This window comes from Apium graveolens, chromosome 4, assembly GCF_009905375.1.
Source record: "Apium graveolens cultivar Ventura chromosome 4, ASM990537v1, whole genome shotgun sequence".
Taxonomy (NCBI): Eukaryota; Viridiplantae; Streptophyta; class Magnoliopsida; order Apiales; family Apiaceae; genus Apium; species Apium graveolens.
In genome coordinates, this window is record NC_133650.1 from 306,680,349 (window position 1) to 306,695,447 (window position 15,099).

The 15,099-nt window shown below is 34.0% G+C and overlaps 1 long non-coding RNA gene across 1 annotated transcript; it reads right to left on the minus strand.

Moving 5' to 3' along the window:
* Positions 1-1,025: 1,025 nt before the first annotated feature.
* Positions 1,026-7,463, minus strand: LOC141721546 (uncharacterized). Its single transcript, XR_012574782.1, has 5 exons — positions 7,160-7,463; positions 6,961-7,078; positions 6,395-6,869; positions 6,132-6,218; positions 1,026-2,169 (listed from the first exon to the last, which is right to left on the minus strand). It is a non-coding gene; the product is annotated as an uncharacterized LOC141721546 (long non-coding RNA).
* Positions 7,464-15,099: the final 7,636 nt, after the last annotated feature.

Here is a 15,099-nt window from a genome sequence, read left to right on the forward strand (position 1 = left end):
TTTATATTAACGGGAACCCGTGCATCGCACTAATTCATAGATTTAAGCTAGTTCATATAAAAGCTAAAAAGAAAGACAAATGCACTAATTTAAGTTAATGAATTACAGCTGTTGCTCATGTCACCCAGTTGCAATGTTCAAGGTTCAATGTTTTAATAATATAATTGAAATAACAGTAGTTGATTAATATAATTTAAATTTAAATATTAAATTTTATTATTACTCATAGAAAACTCCGATCCCGGTTTAATTATATCCACTTGTGGACAAAGAGTACGTTAGGTTCAAGTTGCAATAATTTGATCATTCTGATTAAAAAATTTAGAATATTTAGAATAATCTGAATCATGAAGATTAAGATTAGTATAAATCAAGTTGTACATGACGCCCCACTTGTAATGATGAATGCTCTCTTCTTTATGATTAAGATTATTCTAAATATTCTAAATTTTAGAAGTGATATTCTAAAGTTAGTTGCTTAAAATTGGACACGTAATTTTTTTTTAAGAAAAAATATTAGCCTCAAAAAGTTAATCAGATTTTTTTTGCACTTCCATCATATTCTTTTTTCTCACGAAAACCCAACGAACTCTTATAAATATATTTTGATTAATAAATTTAGAATAATTTTTTTATAATAAAATATGAAGACATATACTTTAAAATATATATATATTTACTATAGCTAATATTTTCATAATTTTGTAAAGTTAGTTGAGTTATTTAAAATGAAGTTACCAATTAAAAAAAATGTAAAGCACAAATCAAAATGAAGTTATTAGCTATAGGCCTATAGCTAATATTTTCATAGCTAACTTAACTTTATTTTAGTTATGAAAATATTAGCCGATAACAAAATGAAGTTATTAGCTAATATTAGCTATTTATAATTATTTTTTTTCATAGCTAAAATGAAGTTATACAGAGATATAATGGATAAAAGAAAAAAAAACAGTGTTTTACATTTAACAGAAAATAATTAATAAAAAAGTTACACCTCATTTTGTAGGAAAATTTGAAAAAATTATTTTGGGACTTCTAAAAGTACTCTTAATCAAATGTAGTATGAGTATTTGTTAAGGAAAATGCTAGAGTTACAAAAATTTACAACATGACACGTGACAAGTTTTAATCGGAATGTTCCTGTATATTAATATAAATAACACTCATTAAAACCATCCACCACATTGACACCTCATTTTTTGCTCAAAAGTTTGTATCCAATTTTGTAAATGCACCACCACTACTAACTAATTTCTTAAGAAGATAATATCATGCAAAAGACACGAACCTGGTTGTTGTACGAAAGAAAATTATGTGAAAGGGCAATTTGTTAATGCACCATATGGGGCATCAATCAATGCAGGCCTTCTTCTATCTAAAATGTTAATGACATTTATGTATCCCTGAATAATTCACTAATCACCACTATATATACCAAACTATAGCTAATCAAAACTCACAAATCATTAAGGACTTCAATCTAGCCTTACTTCAAGGAGATTCCCTTTGTTTTATTTCATGCATGTCCCTTAACTAAATTACCAGCCTCTCTAAAAAACCATACTGAAAATATCCTTCAGATCTCTCCCATTTATCTAAATCATCAAGCTACACTTTGCTCTTTTCTTGATAAAGAAGAATGGTTGATGCCGTTGTATCCTTTACAATTGAAAAACTTGGTGAATTTGTTACCGAACAAGTTAAACTCTACCTAAACAGAACTTACAAATCAGCCCCACCTCCCTCCACCCTATTTTCTTATCACTGTTTCAAGTCCCTTAAATTACCTGCCTCACTCGAAAAAACCATAGTTAAAATATAGTGCAACCACACTTTGCTGTATTTTCGATAAAGAAGAATGGTTGATGCCGTTGTTTCCTTTACAATTGAAAAACTTAATGAATTTGTTATCAAACAGGCTAACATTAGGATTGGAGTGAAAGATGGTATAGAGTGGCTCAAAAATGAACTGGGATACCTGCTCATTTCTGTTAATGCAGCAGAAGCCCAACTTAATTTGCCGCACATCCAATTATGGATAGATGACGTCAAAAATGTTGCGAATCAAGCTCTTATTATCCTGGAGAGGTTTGGCGCCCAACAAGAGCAACATGCAGCTCGTGAGCAACGTGGTGTTCTGGATCGTATGCTGAGCTTTATCTGCATCTGCAAAAAAGAAGCCAATCTTTTTGATATCGGTAAGGAAATTGAGGCACTGAAAGAAAAAGTCGTCGGGATCAAGAGTAGGAGAGACGAATACCGTATCAACGACATAATCATAAACACTCCTCATGTACATCATAGAAAGAGAACATTTTTAAGAGCAGCTTCATTTGACCATGAGGATGATATGATTGGTTTTGAGGATGATGTTCAGACATTGTTGGCTCAACTTGGTAATGGGGATCCCTTCCTTAGATCGATTTCCATTCATGGAATGGGTGGGTTGGGGAAGTCTACACTGGCTAGTAAGTTGTACCACTCTAGCGAATTGAATCACTTTAAAACCCGTGCTTGGGTCTGTGTCTCCGAGGATTATGACATATCACAAGTTCTGAGGAAGATAATAAAGTCCTTCGGGGGAGGTGAACAAGATTCGTTGAAAGATATGGAGGAGGTTGAGTTGCGGCGGCACCTGCGAAAAATACTGCTAAATGCTGATCATTATCTTGTGGTGATTGATGATATCTGGGATGTAAAGGTTTGGAAAAAGATTAAAAACGTGTTTCCAGAAAAGAAGAATGGTAGCAGAGTCATTATAACCACACGAAACAAAAAAGTGGCTGAGGGTGTAGATGACACATGTTTTGTTCATAAACTCCGTGTTCTGAGACCAGATGAGAGCTGGCAATTGTTCTGTAAGAGAACTAAACCAACCAAAAACCTGGAGATATTAGGCAAGGAGATGGTAGGTAAATGTGGAGGTTTACCACTTGCAATTGTAATCCTGAGTGGATTGTTATTGCAAAAAAAGACTTACACGTTTTGGTCTGATGTGAAGGACAGTCTTTGGAGGAAATTGAAGGGCGAGTCATCAGAGATTGAAGAACTACTAAACTTGAGTTATGATGACTTGTCTTTCCGAACCAGACAATGTTTTCTGTACCTTGCAAGGTTTCCGGAAGACTATACTATAGAAGTTCCCGAGTTAAAGTTGTTATGGATTGCAGAGGAATTCATATCGGAAGGTGACGAAGAAGATGGAGTAGACATGGAGGATGTGGCTGAGGATTATCTAAATGAGCTTGTTAATCGTAATATGATTCAGATACAATTACTCTCTCCAGAAGGACAAGTTTTGATGTGCCGGGTACATGACCTCGTACGTGATCTTGCCATAAAGAAGGCCATGGAACACAAGATATTGGGAATTTTTGACTCAAGTAAAAAACATCCGAATCCCATCCGTTTGTTGCAAGGACAGTCACGACATGCCATTTACAATGGAATTGGTCAGTACTTGAAACTATTTGGGCCTAATTCGGCGGCTTCAACGTTGCGCTCATTAGCAATAACTAAAAGAAGATTTGCTACACCCGAAATAGAAGAATTGAAGTTGATTTACACGAGATTTAAATATCTTAAAGTGCTGGACTTGAGGAGTGTCAGAAGTTCAGAGGGTATACCTAAAGAAATAGGAGATTTAATTCTCCTGAAGTTCTTAGGCTTAATGGGTGGTACTTTTCCTGGAGAAGTTTTAACAATTCCTCCGAGTATAGGCAGACTAAAAAAGTTGCAAACTTTTTGTGGCCCGTTTTATTCCGGTTCCTAGTACAAATTTCCTGAAGGGATATGCGAGTGGAAGGAAATAAGGCATCTAATTCTTTTGGAAATTGAAGGAAAACTGAATATTGGTGGCAACCAAACAAAACTCCAGACTATACATCCCATATCCTGTGCAGAATGGATGCATGTTGATACCATCAATTGGACCAATCTTCATACACTTTATATTATAGGTATTGGACCAGAAGACGAAGAAGGTTACACTTTAGACTCCGTAGCTAATTTAACAAGTCTGCGAACATTACTCGTGTCAACATACTATGGTATTCCATCAATTCAGCCACTTCGGTCTTGCAAACATCTCAAGCGTGTCACGTTGATTGGGAGTATTAAAGATCCAGAAGAATTAAGTTTGCTGCCAGATTCTGTCATTGAGTTAAATCTACGTTTAACAGGTTTCAAAAAAGATCCTATGCGCACTTTGGAAAGTTTGTCCAATCTCAGGGCTCTTAGTTTACAAGGTTTTTACTACGGGGAGAAAATGGTATGCAGTGCAGATGCGTTTCCATGTCTACAATATTTAACATCAGATCAAACATTCGAAGTTGATGAAGGAGCTCTGTCTTCTTTAAAAGCTTTTCAAATCACCGATGTTCTTGGTCAAGATCATACTGATATAGACAAGATGCCACAGCGAATGACTTCTCTTCCTAGGGTTCCAAGTATTTCGTCAGACTTGTTGTATTAGATCAAGATGATATTATCATAGTCTCTCTATCTTCTCCGCGCTCCAGCCTGTTTTCTGTATTCAGGCAAAACTGTGTAGAGCTGAGTATTAATAATATTTTGTTACTAAATTTTCAGTCCTGCCTTCTTTTGTTGTTGAATTGGTTCTTTTTGTTGTAAATCATATGATCTTGATAATGTGCATAAAGAACATTTCTTTTTTTGACTAATTAGGTACGTCTTACAATTGACAATCTGTTCTAACAAATTCAGATGACAAGCGAGATCGAATCTAGAAACTGGGACGACAAGAGATAAACACCACATCGCGCTCAACATTTCTTAATTATGTTCCATTCTGTTTTTATTTATGAGCTTTTCTTAATATTTTATTGATTCTTATTACCAACATGCCTATTAGTTATTTCTATCTCTCTCTGCTTACAAATTATAAAGGCCCTCAATTATCTGCCAGCACCCCCTCTTTTCAAAATATTAATTGACCATCAAAATTGTGGATAATATATTGAAAGGTGGAGTGGATGCAATTGACTGTACATAAGACATTGGCAATTAAGATTATTTTAACATCAATTTTATTCATATTAACTAATGTTTTGATAATTTATAAATGTTAAATAAAATGTTTGCCCATTCTCCCTCTAAAGTTTAGCTCAGTCACTCGATCAGAAGTGGGATATCAGAGGATGTGATGTTAACGGACGTTACCTTAAGAGATGATCGAGAGGTTGTTTCGGTAATAATAATTAAAAAAAGGGTCCAAAGATTTTTGAAGTATATCTTAATCGTTGGAGGAATAATCCTTAGCACAGACATTGGGACTTTCTATAGTTTTAGTCTGGTTTTTCTCCAAAAATGACAGCTTCAGAAGCATATGTTTCTTTCGAATAAATCAATACAGTACTTAGAAAATGCTACACTTCACAAAGGTTATATTTCTCATCTTTCATAGCAAAGACAGAAACACAACTTGCATGGGAGTTGTCCAGGTATACTTAATAATTGTACATAATTGGTGTGTTTGGTTCATTGATTTTTAGAGGCTAAACGAACGATTTTGACAGATGAAAATGGAACAGAGGCTGCTGTAGGCTGCTGTAGATGAAAATGAAACAGGTAACATTGTCTATGTGGGGTATTGGCCTTTTAAGACACCTCTTACAAAACCAATCTTGTTGTATGCATTATTCACACCGGTGAAAAAGACACCTGCTCGTTTCTGTATGGCAAAGACAGGAAAAAGTATGGGGGAATCGGAGAGAATAATTCTATACTCTTTATTAATACTAGTTGATAAGAGATCAAAATATCAAAATATTAAATATCAAATCAACGTTACTAAGTAATTGCATATTAGATTTCTTATTGTTAACTGGATTTGTATTTTTATATAGTTTGTGGTCGCATATTCTTTTCTAATAAAATATTCCTTATTTATGTATAAATTTGTATTTGGTGCTAAAATAGACTCTTTATATATATGAATATACATATTACAATATATATTCCGTTCATATAAAAACAATATAAAAGTGTTTAACTAACTTTTATTGTCTGAGTTGATAATTAGTGAGGGCCGACTTATAATGATAGAACGGTACTGGCATAGCTAAAATAAGCAGAAAAATACAATGAACAGCATAATTCAGAATAACCTGGTCAATTGCACATGGAATCAAGCAGCAAAGACTGTCATTTCCAGGGAAGAGGTGCAGAAATGAGCTTGAAAAGGACAGAACTGCCTGTGGTTGTGCAAATTTAGCAAAATTTAAACTAATAATAATAGTTTGTAAAGACCATAATCCAAGAGTTGGTTAAATATCAGGCCAAAGAAAAAACAAACAAGATGACAAAACTTTGAAAATGCTAAAACAAATTTAGACTCAGATTCAATGATTTTAACTAGAAATTGATTAACCTGAGCAGAGGGAAAATATGATTTTCCAAATGAAGCCAAAGATACCTCCAACCTGCACAGTTTTCATGAAGAAAAGTAAAACCGGACACCGAAACAGACAAATCAACCCAAATTCCAGGGTTCCAAATGATCTTACAAACATACCTTTTTACATGTTCTTGTATAAGGCACTGAACCAGATAGTTTCATATGAGATGGAAGAGCAAAACAACAGTAAACTGTGTACATAAACCTATTTTTTGGGCTAAGTAAAAAAAAACTTGCAATGTAAATGATTCTTTTCAAAATATGTTTTCTCACCCGCCGATGTAATCAAAATCTGAAAAGATAAATGTGTTTGATATGTCAAAGCCACATGCTATGATTTCCTTAGCATTTTCACGAGCCAATCTTTACTGAAATATTTTTCCACATGCACTTCTCATCATCAGCGAGCTGTATCACAAGAGGAACCTTGAATGCGTCCTGCAAATATCTGCGAGCAGCATTTCACATATTTCATTGCCATGGAAAGAATGATTATCACGATATATAAGCAGCTCAAAATTACCCAAAATCAAACTTACTGGGTAAACATAAAAGGAATAAGACGACCGAGATGCAGAGCCTCCGAAGACGGTCCTCTTCCGGTATACAAATAATACTTTTCCCCTTTCATAGGCATCCAGTAATTCATTTAAGTCCCTGCCAATAACCCAAAATCTCTGTGAGAGAGAGAGAGAGATTAGCATTTAATCAACAATTCCATAAATACGCTCAACTTACCTCTGCGATCACGGAAGATGATAGATGATAGACAGATAAAAAGAATTAGGGTTATCGTTTTCTTGTTTATTATATCAAGTTAACTAGTAGGAGTAGTTAAGAACCAAGCTCAGTTCAAAAATTTTATTAAGGAGCTGGAGGCTGGAGCAGTGGAGCGGGAGGGGGACGGAGGGAGTTTATCAAATAAGTTGGACAAACCTTTGGATTCGGTCATGTTTATCCACACATATCTCGTTTATATAAAACACATGAACATTCAAGTTTACTAACTAAGAGATATAAAATATAGTTTTGTTTAAAAAAGGAAACAAACCAAGCAGCATAGGGTTGGTCAGCCCGGATAGCCAGGCCTAACCAACTTCTCTCCTTTTATAAAAAGTTTACTGTCTTTTAAATGGATGTGAAAACTGTTTTTCTTAATGGAGAATTGAAACAGGAAGTAAATATTGAACAACCTCCAGGCTTTGTAGATTCCAAATTTTCAAATCATGTCTACAGGCTTGATAAAACACTTTATGGCCTTAAGCAAACTCCAAGAGCATGGTATGAGACTTTAGCTCAGTTTCTTCTAGAAAGTGGATTTAACAGAGGAACTATTGACAAAACTTTGTTCTACCTCAACCATGGAAATGACTTACTTTTGGTGCAGATATATGTTGATGATATCATTTTTGGTTCTACAAATGACATATTTTGCAAGAAATTTGCCAAACTAATGCAGTCAAGATATCAAATGAGTATGATGGGGGAACTTAACTATTTTCTGGGCCTTCAAGTCAAGCAGAATGAAGAAGGCATTTTTATTTGTCAAACCAAGTACACCAGAAATTTGTTGAAGAAATTTGGAATGCAAGATTGTTCAAGTGCATCCACTCCCATGGCCATTGCAACAAAATTGGATAATGATACTGGTATATCAATAGATATTACTGATTACAGAGGTATGATTGCCTCACTACTCTATCTAACTGCTAGTAGACCTGATATCATGTATGCTACCTGTCTTTGTGCAAGATTTCAAGCAGATCCAAGAGAACCTCACTTAACAGCTGTGAAAAGAATTTTCAAGTATCTCAAGGGAACAGCTGATCTGGGATTGTGGTATCCTAGAGAATCAGACTTTAAACTAATAGGTTACTCAGATGCAGATTTGGAGGATGCAAAATTGACAGGAAGCTGCCAATTTCTTGGAGGCATATTGGTTTCTTGGTTTAGCAAGAAACAAAAGTCAATTTCCACATCAACTGCAGAAGCAGAGTACATTGCTGCAGGAAACTGTTGTGCACAGATTCTTTGGATGAAGAATCAGTTACTGGATTATGGGTTAACATATTTTAAAATCCCTATTTACTGTGATAATCAAATTACTATTGCTATGACAGGTAATCCAGTTCAACACTCAATGACAAAGCACATCAGCATTAGGTACCACTTCATAAGGAAACATGTGAATGAAGGTACAATGGAATTGCACTTTGTTCCAACAGATCAATAACTAGCAGATATCTTCACAAAACCACTGTGTGAAGCTACTTTTACAAGATTGGTAAATGAACTTGGAATGGTTTCAGGTTCTTTCTCTAAATCTGCTTAGTTTTTATTCTGATGCATCAGACTTTATGATCAGTATTTACAGATATTACTATCTTTGTGTATTCTGTGCTTAATTGAAAATTGCTTAAGTACTGATTGTTGTCTGATGTGAATTTCTAAACTCTGATAGTGATATGAATGTTTCTGTGATTATTCAATCCAATGAGGATAACTATGCTAGATACTGACCTAGTAGTCTTTAATATACTAAAGATCCCATGTTTGAAGTAATTGTTGATGTGGAAATCTCTTAACACAAGCAAATTCTGAACCTTTTTAGGGGCCTAGAACTCCCAATATCAACATCCTTCTGAGAAGAAACCTTCTCAGCTTCTTGAACAACAGGTTCTGATACGGGAACCTGTTCCTCAGCATCTGATTCATCTCACAGAATGAATCTCCTTCTCTTCTATTGTGTCTGAGGTACTTTCTTAGTCCTCTTAGGTTTGGAAGATGAAGGCTGCACTGTAGGATCTGAAGTTTGAGGTTGAGAAGTTTGTGGTGGTTGAGTAGAGGTGGTAGGTGCTGATGGATAAGGTTCAGGTGGTTGAACATCAGGATATAGTGCAGTATACTTAACAGGATCATAGGTTATTGAGGCTTGTTTGACAGATAAAGGAATTAAGAGGGGTCTTAACACAGCCTTCTTATTATCAGTAGATAATAAGTCAGTAAAAGCTCTTTTAGCTATTCTGAATAATGAAATTAGTTCACCATAACTTTGGGGCTTATTATCACAACAGAAACTATAAATAAGCTGACAGATTCTAGCAAAATAAACAGTAGATCTATCTTCATGCATTTTGTCCCCAATAAAACCTAAAACAACACTTGCATAGTCAAAATCAGTTCGATTTATGAGAGCATACCCGATTTGTTGGCTGAATATGGGAATTGCATCAAAATTAGAACATTTGTTTGCAAAAGCTTTAGTTATGCAATCAAAGAAGAAACTCCATTCCCTCCTTATGAAAGATCTCTTCAATTGGCCCAGCTTTGCCAATGTCCTTTCATATCCCAGACTGGCCATCATGTTTTGAAGAACTGGCTCGTCAACAGTAGAATAAACACAGTTCTCAGGTAGCTGCAGTGCTTGGCGAACCGTAGACAATGTCACAACATACTCATCCTCCCCTGATGAAAAAATAATACTTGGGGACCCTTGAGCACCACCATCATCATATACACCGCTTCTCCAGAACTCCAGTACTTGAGTACCAGAGACTGCTTCGGGTTCAGTCAGAGCATACCCAATATCAGAACTAGCAAGAAAGTCCTGAATGAAGTGAAGTTCAGAGGGTGCTTCTGACTTTCTAAGAATAGCAGAGAAGTTATTAGGAACAAACGTAGCTCCATAAAAAATTATGTCCTTGGGTGCCATGAGAATTTGTGAGAAAGAAAATTGCCTGTAAGGTGTTTGAGAAAATGTCTGTATGAAAAATCGTCAGTAGATGAGAGAGAATAAAAGTAAAAAAGAGAGAGATAAAATATGAAAGTAAATAAAAGATTTTACAATCTTTTCTCTCTTTTACTTATACACGGTAGAAAAAGTAACCGTTGAGACACCTGTCAGACATGCAGCAGTAAAAGATAATTAATGGGCACGGGTATTCAGTAATCATTACTTATCACATGCAGTTTTTCAAGGAAAAACCGTTACACTTACCAAGTAATCCCATTAATCAAGATTGTTCAGTTTTATTTTAAATTTTAAAACTGTTCCCACTTAAATTTTTTTATTACTGCCTTACCTATATTTTGTAAAATTATAACCAATGAGAGAATGACCATTAATAAACCAAGTAAACAAAGACTGCCACGTCAGAATCAGAACTTGATTTGTATCAGAGCTAAAAAGGTCATCAGAATATGGTTAGTATCAGGATTTAAAATGTTATCAGAATATCAAACGACTCAGAGATAAAATCTTGCATAAATATAAAATTTCATTAATTTATTGAGCAAATACATTTCTTGAAATTTAAATTACAAGCTTAAAAGTACAAGATTGTCCTAAGCTACAAATCCTAACATCAACAGCTTTAGTCCTAAGTTAAGAAGCCAGACAAAGCTGACGGTGAAGAGAAACAGATAGCAGAAATTATTTCTTCTTCCTACTCTCAACAAAAAGAAAGACGAATAATACGCTCCTGCTGTCGGAGAGCTTCTCTCCGTTCCTCTTCCAGATGCTCAAGATGGCGATGGTAGTCCATGTAGAAGAACAAGAGGTCTGTGAGGACCTCTTGGGGAACTGAGTCCCAGACATCATCAGGAATGGCAGTGACATGTCATTCCTGCTGACATTCAGGACATCTCAAATTGATAGTGAAAGTGTCATAGTTCAGAACTAAGTTAAAGTGAACCCTGTTTGTGATGAGTGAAAAATGAAATGAGTTTGAGAGAAAATGAGAGATGTGTTTGCTGGAATGTGGTGTTGGTTTATATAGCCAATAAGAATGCCAAGAGACGCAAGGGAAATTAAATGGTTATAGGTAGAAATAATTCTACCTCGTCTCCCTAGACTGATGAGAATAATAACAGCCATTGGAAGTTTAAAACAGAATTTAATGCGCACACGAAACAAGTAAAAAAATTATTGTGCATAGACGTGTACCACTAACCCAAATTATGTTGACTGTTAATATCTCACCCAAACATATTCTGATTTTAAATAAGACTGTTTCAGATTTTAACCACAAATAAGCCAAGTAAAGAATCATAGTTTAATATCAGAACTTAGACTTATATAAGAACTTAACAGTCATCAGAACATGATTTCTTAACTCGAAAAGTGAATGCCTGTTTCTGTAATTCTTCACACAAATACTGATTTCGTTTCTTCAGAGCTTAATCATCAGAACTTCCATCAGAACTTGTCCTCAGAATTTATGCAACTGACACTTAAATTGTTCATCTAAAAGAACATTCATCACCACAGTAATTTTCATCATTCATATGGAGTGTATGTGTGTGCAGTAAGCTAAATATTAGATAAAGATTAAAGTTTGATTCACTTCAGTACATCTTAGAAATAAGGCATAACTAAGAACTTTGCTCAAAATCTGTCATGATTCTGAAGTTTACTTTAGAATGAGCTCATGCATGAGTCCACCTCAATTGTTTTGTGCTCATTTTATGCATCTTTTGAAATTCCATTTTACAGTGGCTTCTCAGTGTAAGTGAGTCACGACTGTTTATCAGAATTTATGCTCTTATCAGAGTATTTCTCCAGTAATCATAGAGTGTGAAAATTCACCAAGAAAAATATTTATTTTGCTTTTCTGATGCATATTACTTAATACCAGCAATGCACTTGGGTCTTCCCTTTCACAGATTTTTCTCTAGATCTCAAAGGAGTACCTGATTTGAATTTCTTTTTCTTTTTCTTTTGATTAGTGAGGTTTATCAGCACTTAGTACAACCATCAGATTTACTAACATCAGAACTTAACAGATAAGAAGCACTATTCCAGTTTGTGACTTAGTAATGAGATACACAAAGTAAACTTCAACGAAGCTCAGTATCAGAATTTGCTTGTGTTGAGAGATTTCCACATAAACAATTACTTCAAACATGGGATCTTTAGTATATTAAAGACTACTAGGTGAGTATCTAGCATAGTTATCCTTATCGGATTGAATAATCACAGAAACATTCATATCACTATCAGAGTTTATAAATTCACATCAAACAACAATCAGTACTTAAGCAATTTTCAATTAAGCACAAAATACACAAATATAGTAATATCTGTAAATACTGATCATAAAGTCTGATGCATCAGAACAAAAACTAAGCAGATTTAGAGAAAGAACCTAAAACCATTCCAAGTTCATTTACCAATCTTGTAAAAGTAGCTTCACACAATGGTTTTGTGAAGATATATGCTAGTTGTTGATTTGTTGGAACAAAGTGCAATTCCACTGTACCTTCATTCACATGTTCCCTTATGAAGTGGTACCTAATGATTCCAAATTTCCAAATCATGTCTACAGGCTTGATAAAGCACTTTATGGCCTTAAGCAAGCTCCAAGAGCATGATATGAGACTTTAGCTCAGTTTCTTCTAGAAAGTGGATTTAACAGAGGAACTATTGACAAGACTCGGTTCTACCTCAACCATGGAAAGGACTTACTTTTGGTGCAGATATATGTTGATGATATCATTTTTGGTTCTACAAATGACATACTTTGCAAGAAGTTTTCCAAACTGATGCAGTCAAGATATCAAATGAGTATGATGGGGGAACTTAACTATTTTCTGGGCCTTCAAGTCAAGCAGAATGAAGAAGGCACTTTTATTTGTCAAACCAAGTACACCAGAAATTTGCTGAAGAAATTTGGAAAGCAAGATTGTTCAAGTGCATCCACTCCCATGGCCACTGCAACAAAATTGGATAAGGATACTGGTATACCAGTAGATATTACTGATTACAGAGGTATGATTGCCTCACTACTCTATCTAACTGCTAGTAGACCTGATATCATGTATGCTACCTTTCTTTGTGCAAGATTTCAAGCAGATCCAAGAGAACCTCACTTAACAGCTGTGAAAAGAATTTTCAAGTATCTCAAGGGAACAGCTGATCTGGGATTGTGGTATCCTAGAGAATCAGACTTTAAACTAATAGGTTACTCAGATGCAGATTTGGAGGATGCAAAATTGACAGGAAGCTGCCAATTTCTTGGAGGCATATTGGTTTCTTGGTTTAGCAAGAAACAAAAGTCAATTTCCACATCAACTGCAGAAGCAGAGTACATTGCTGCAGGAAACTGTTGTGCACAGATTCTTTGGATGAAGAATCAGTTACTGGATTATGGGTTAACATATTTTAAAATCCCTATTTACTGTGATAATCAAATTACTATTGCTATGACAGGTAATGCAGTTCAACACTCAATGACAAAGCATCAATTTTGTAAACTGTTTTGAAAAATCGTACTTTTGAAAATAAAAATTAGAAAATATATTTTTGCAATAAGAATTTAAAAATTGTATTTTCTAATAGAGCCCTTATTTTTATTGTTGTCTTATTGTAGTATTGTTTATTATTGATATATTATAAATATTTTTTTAGTTTGAATATAGATTTAAAATTAGTTTTATATTAATAAATAACATGTGCGAACAAATCCGAAATCATTTATTGAAATTTATTTAACTAAATTAAATCGACCCCGACTATCAACTAGTTCTTACTAAAACATCATATACATCATCCTAATTTTAAGTATCATGTATGTGTAATGAACCACTAAATTTCTTTCACTCTCAAAAATCTACCTGGGTAGATTAGTATCATCGTCATTATTTTGTTTAAGATAACTATCGGATAGCTATAATATTTTATGGGGATTATAGAATAACTATACAACTGTATTCCTTTTACATGTGTTTTTTTAGCTAATTATCACTAGAATTGATTGATAGTTCTAATATTTTAAGTTACTCCGGTTAATCCATGGTTAAACTTGCTTACCAGAAAAATTAAAAATAATTCATGGTTAAACTAGTGTTCTGCTTCTATAGCGAGAAGAGAAAGTACTGCTCTATATAAGTTTGCAAGATTGAATAATCCAAATCACTTCAGCATCTTCAAGGATGATAACATGATAGTTATATTTTTAGTTAAACAAATTTCAAATATTTATTGTAAAAATTTTAGCTAGTTAAATTTTATTTTGTTCCAACTTTGTGATAGGTTAAATGATTAGAATTGTTTCAACATTTGTTATAAAAAAAGAATAACCGTGTAAAGATTATTAAACTAGTAAAATAAAATTGACAGTTAGGGAAGGAATATTGACGTAGCTCGGAAATCTGAAAAAAAATAAGCATCCTTAATAACAAATACGAAATCGAATAACATAATTCTAGACAGAAAGATGAGAATACTCTCAAGGATTTTTTTATTAATAATAAGATAACAATCTCGTACACAGGGATGATGTTTATGTAAGTAGGCATATAAAACCCTAAAATAAAAAAAATCAAAATCCGAAATTAAAATTAAAATATTTATTAACGTGATCATACCGTCCTTTTATTTGTTATCTTTTTCGATTCCTACCATCCTCAATATTCGCAACAAGTTGATCTACATCAAATATGAATATTGTTGAATCGAAAGATTCGCTGAGCATTTTTAGGGTAACAAATATCGCTGAGCCATATAAACAAGGATCCTAAGAACAAATCCAACTGATTTTTTAATCGATCTTTTAAATCAAAATATAAGAAATTTGATAGAAAATGATACTACAAAAGTGGCTTAGTGGTTTATTAAATTACTAAGACTCCCAATTAGTACCGTATTTTTAAGATACCAAAAGTCATACCTTATATCA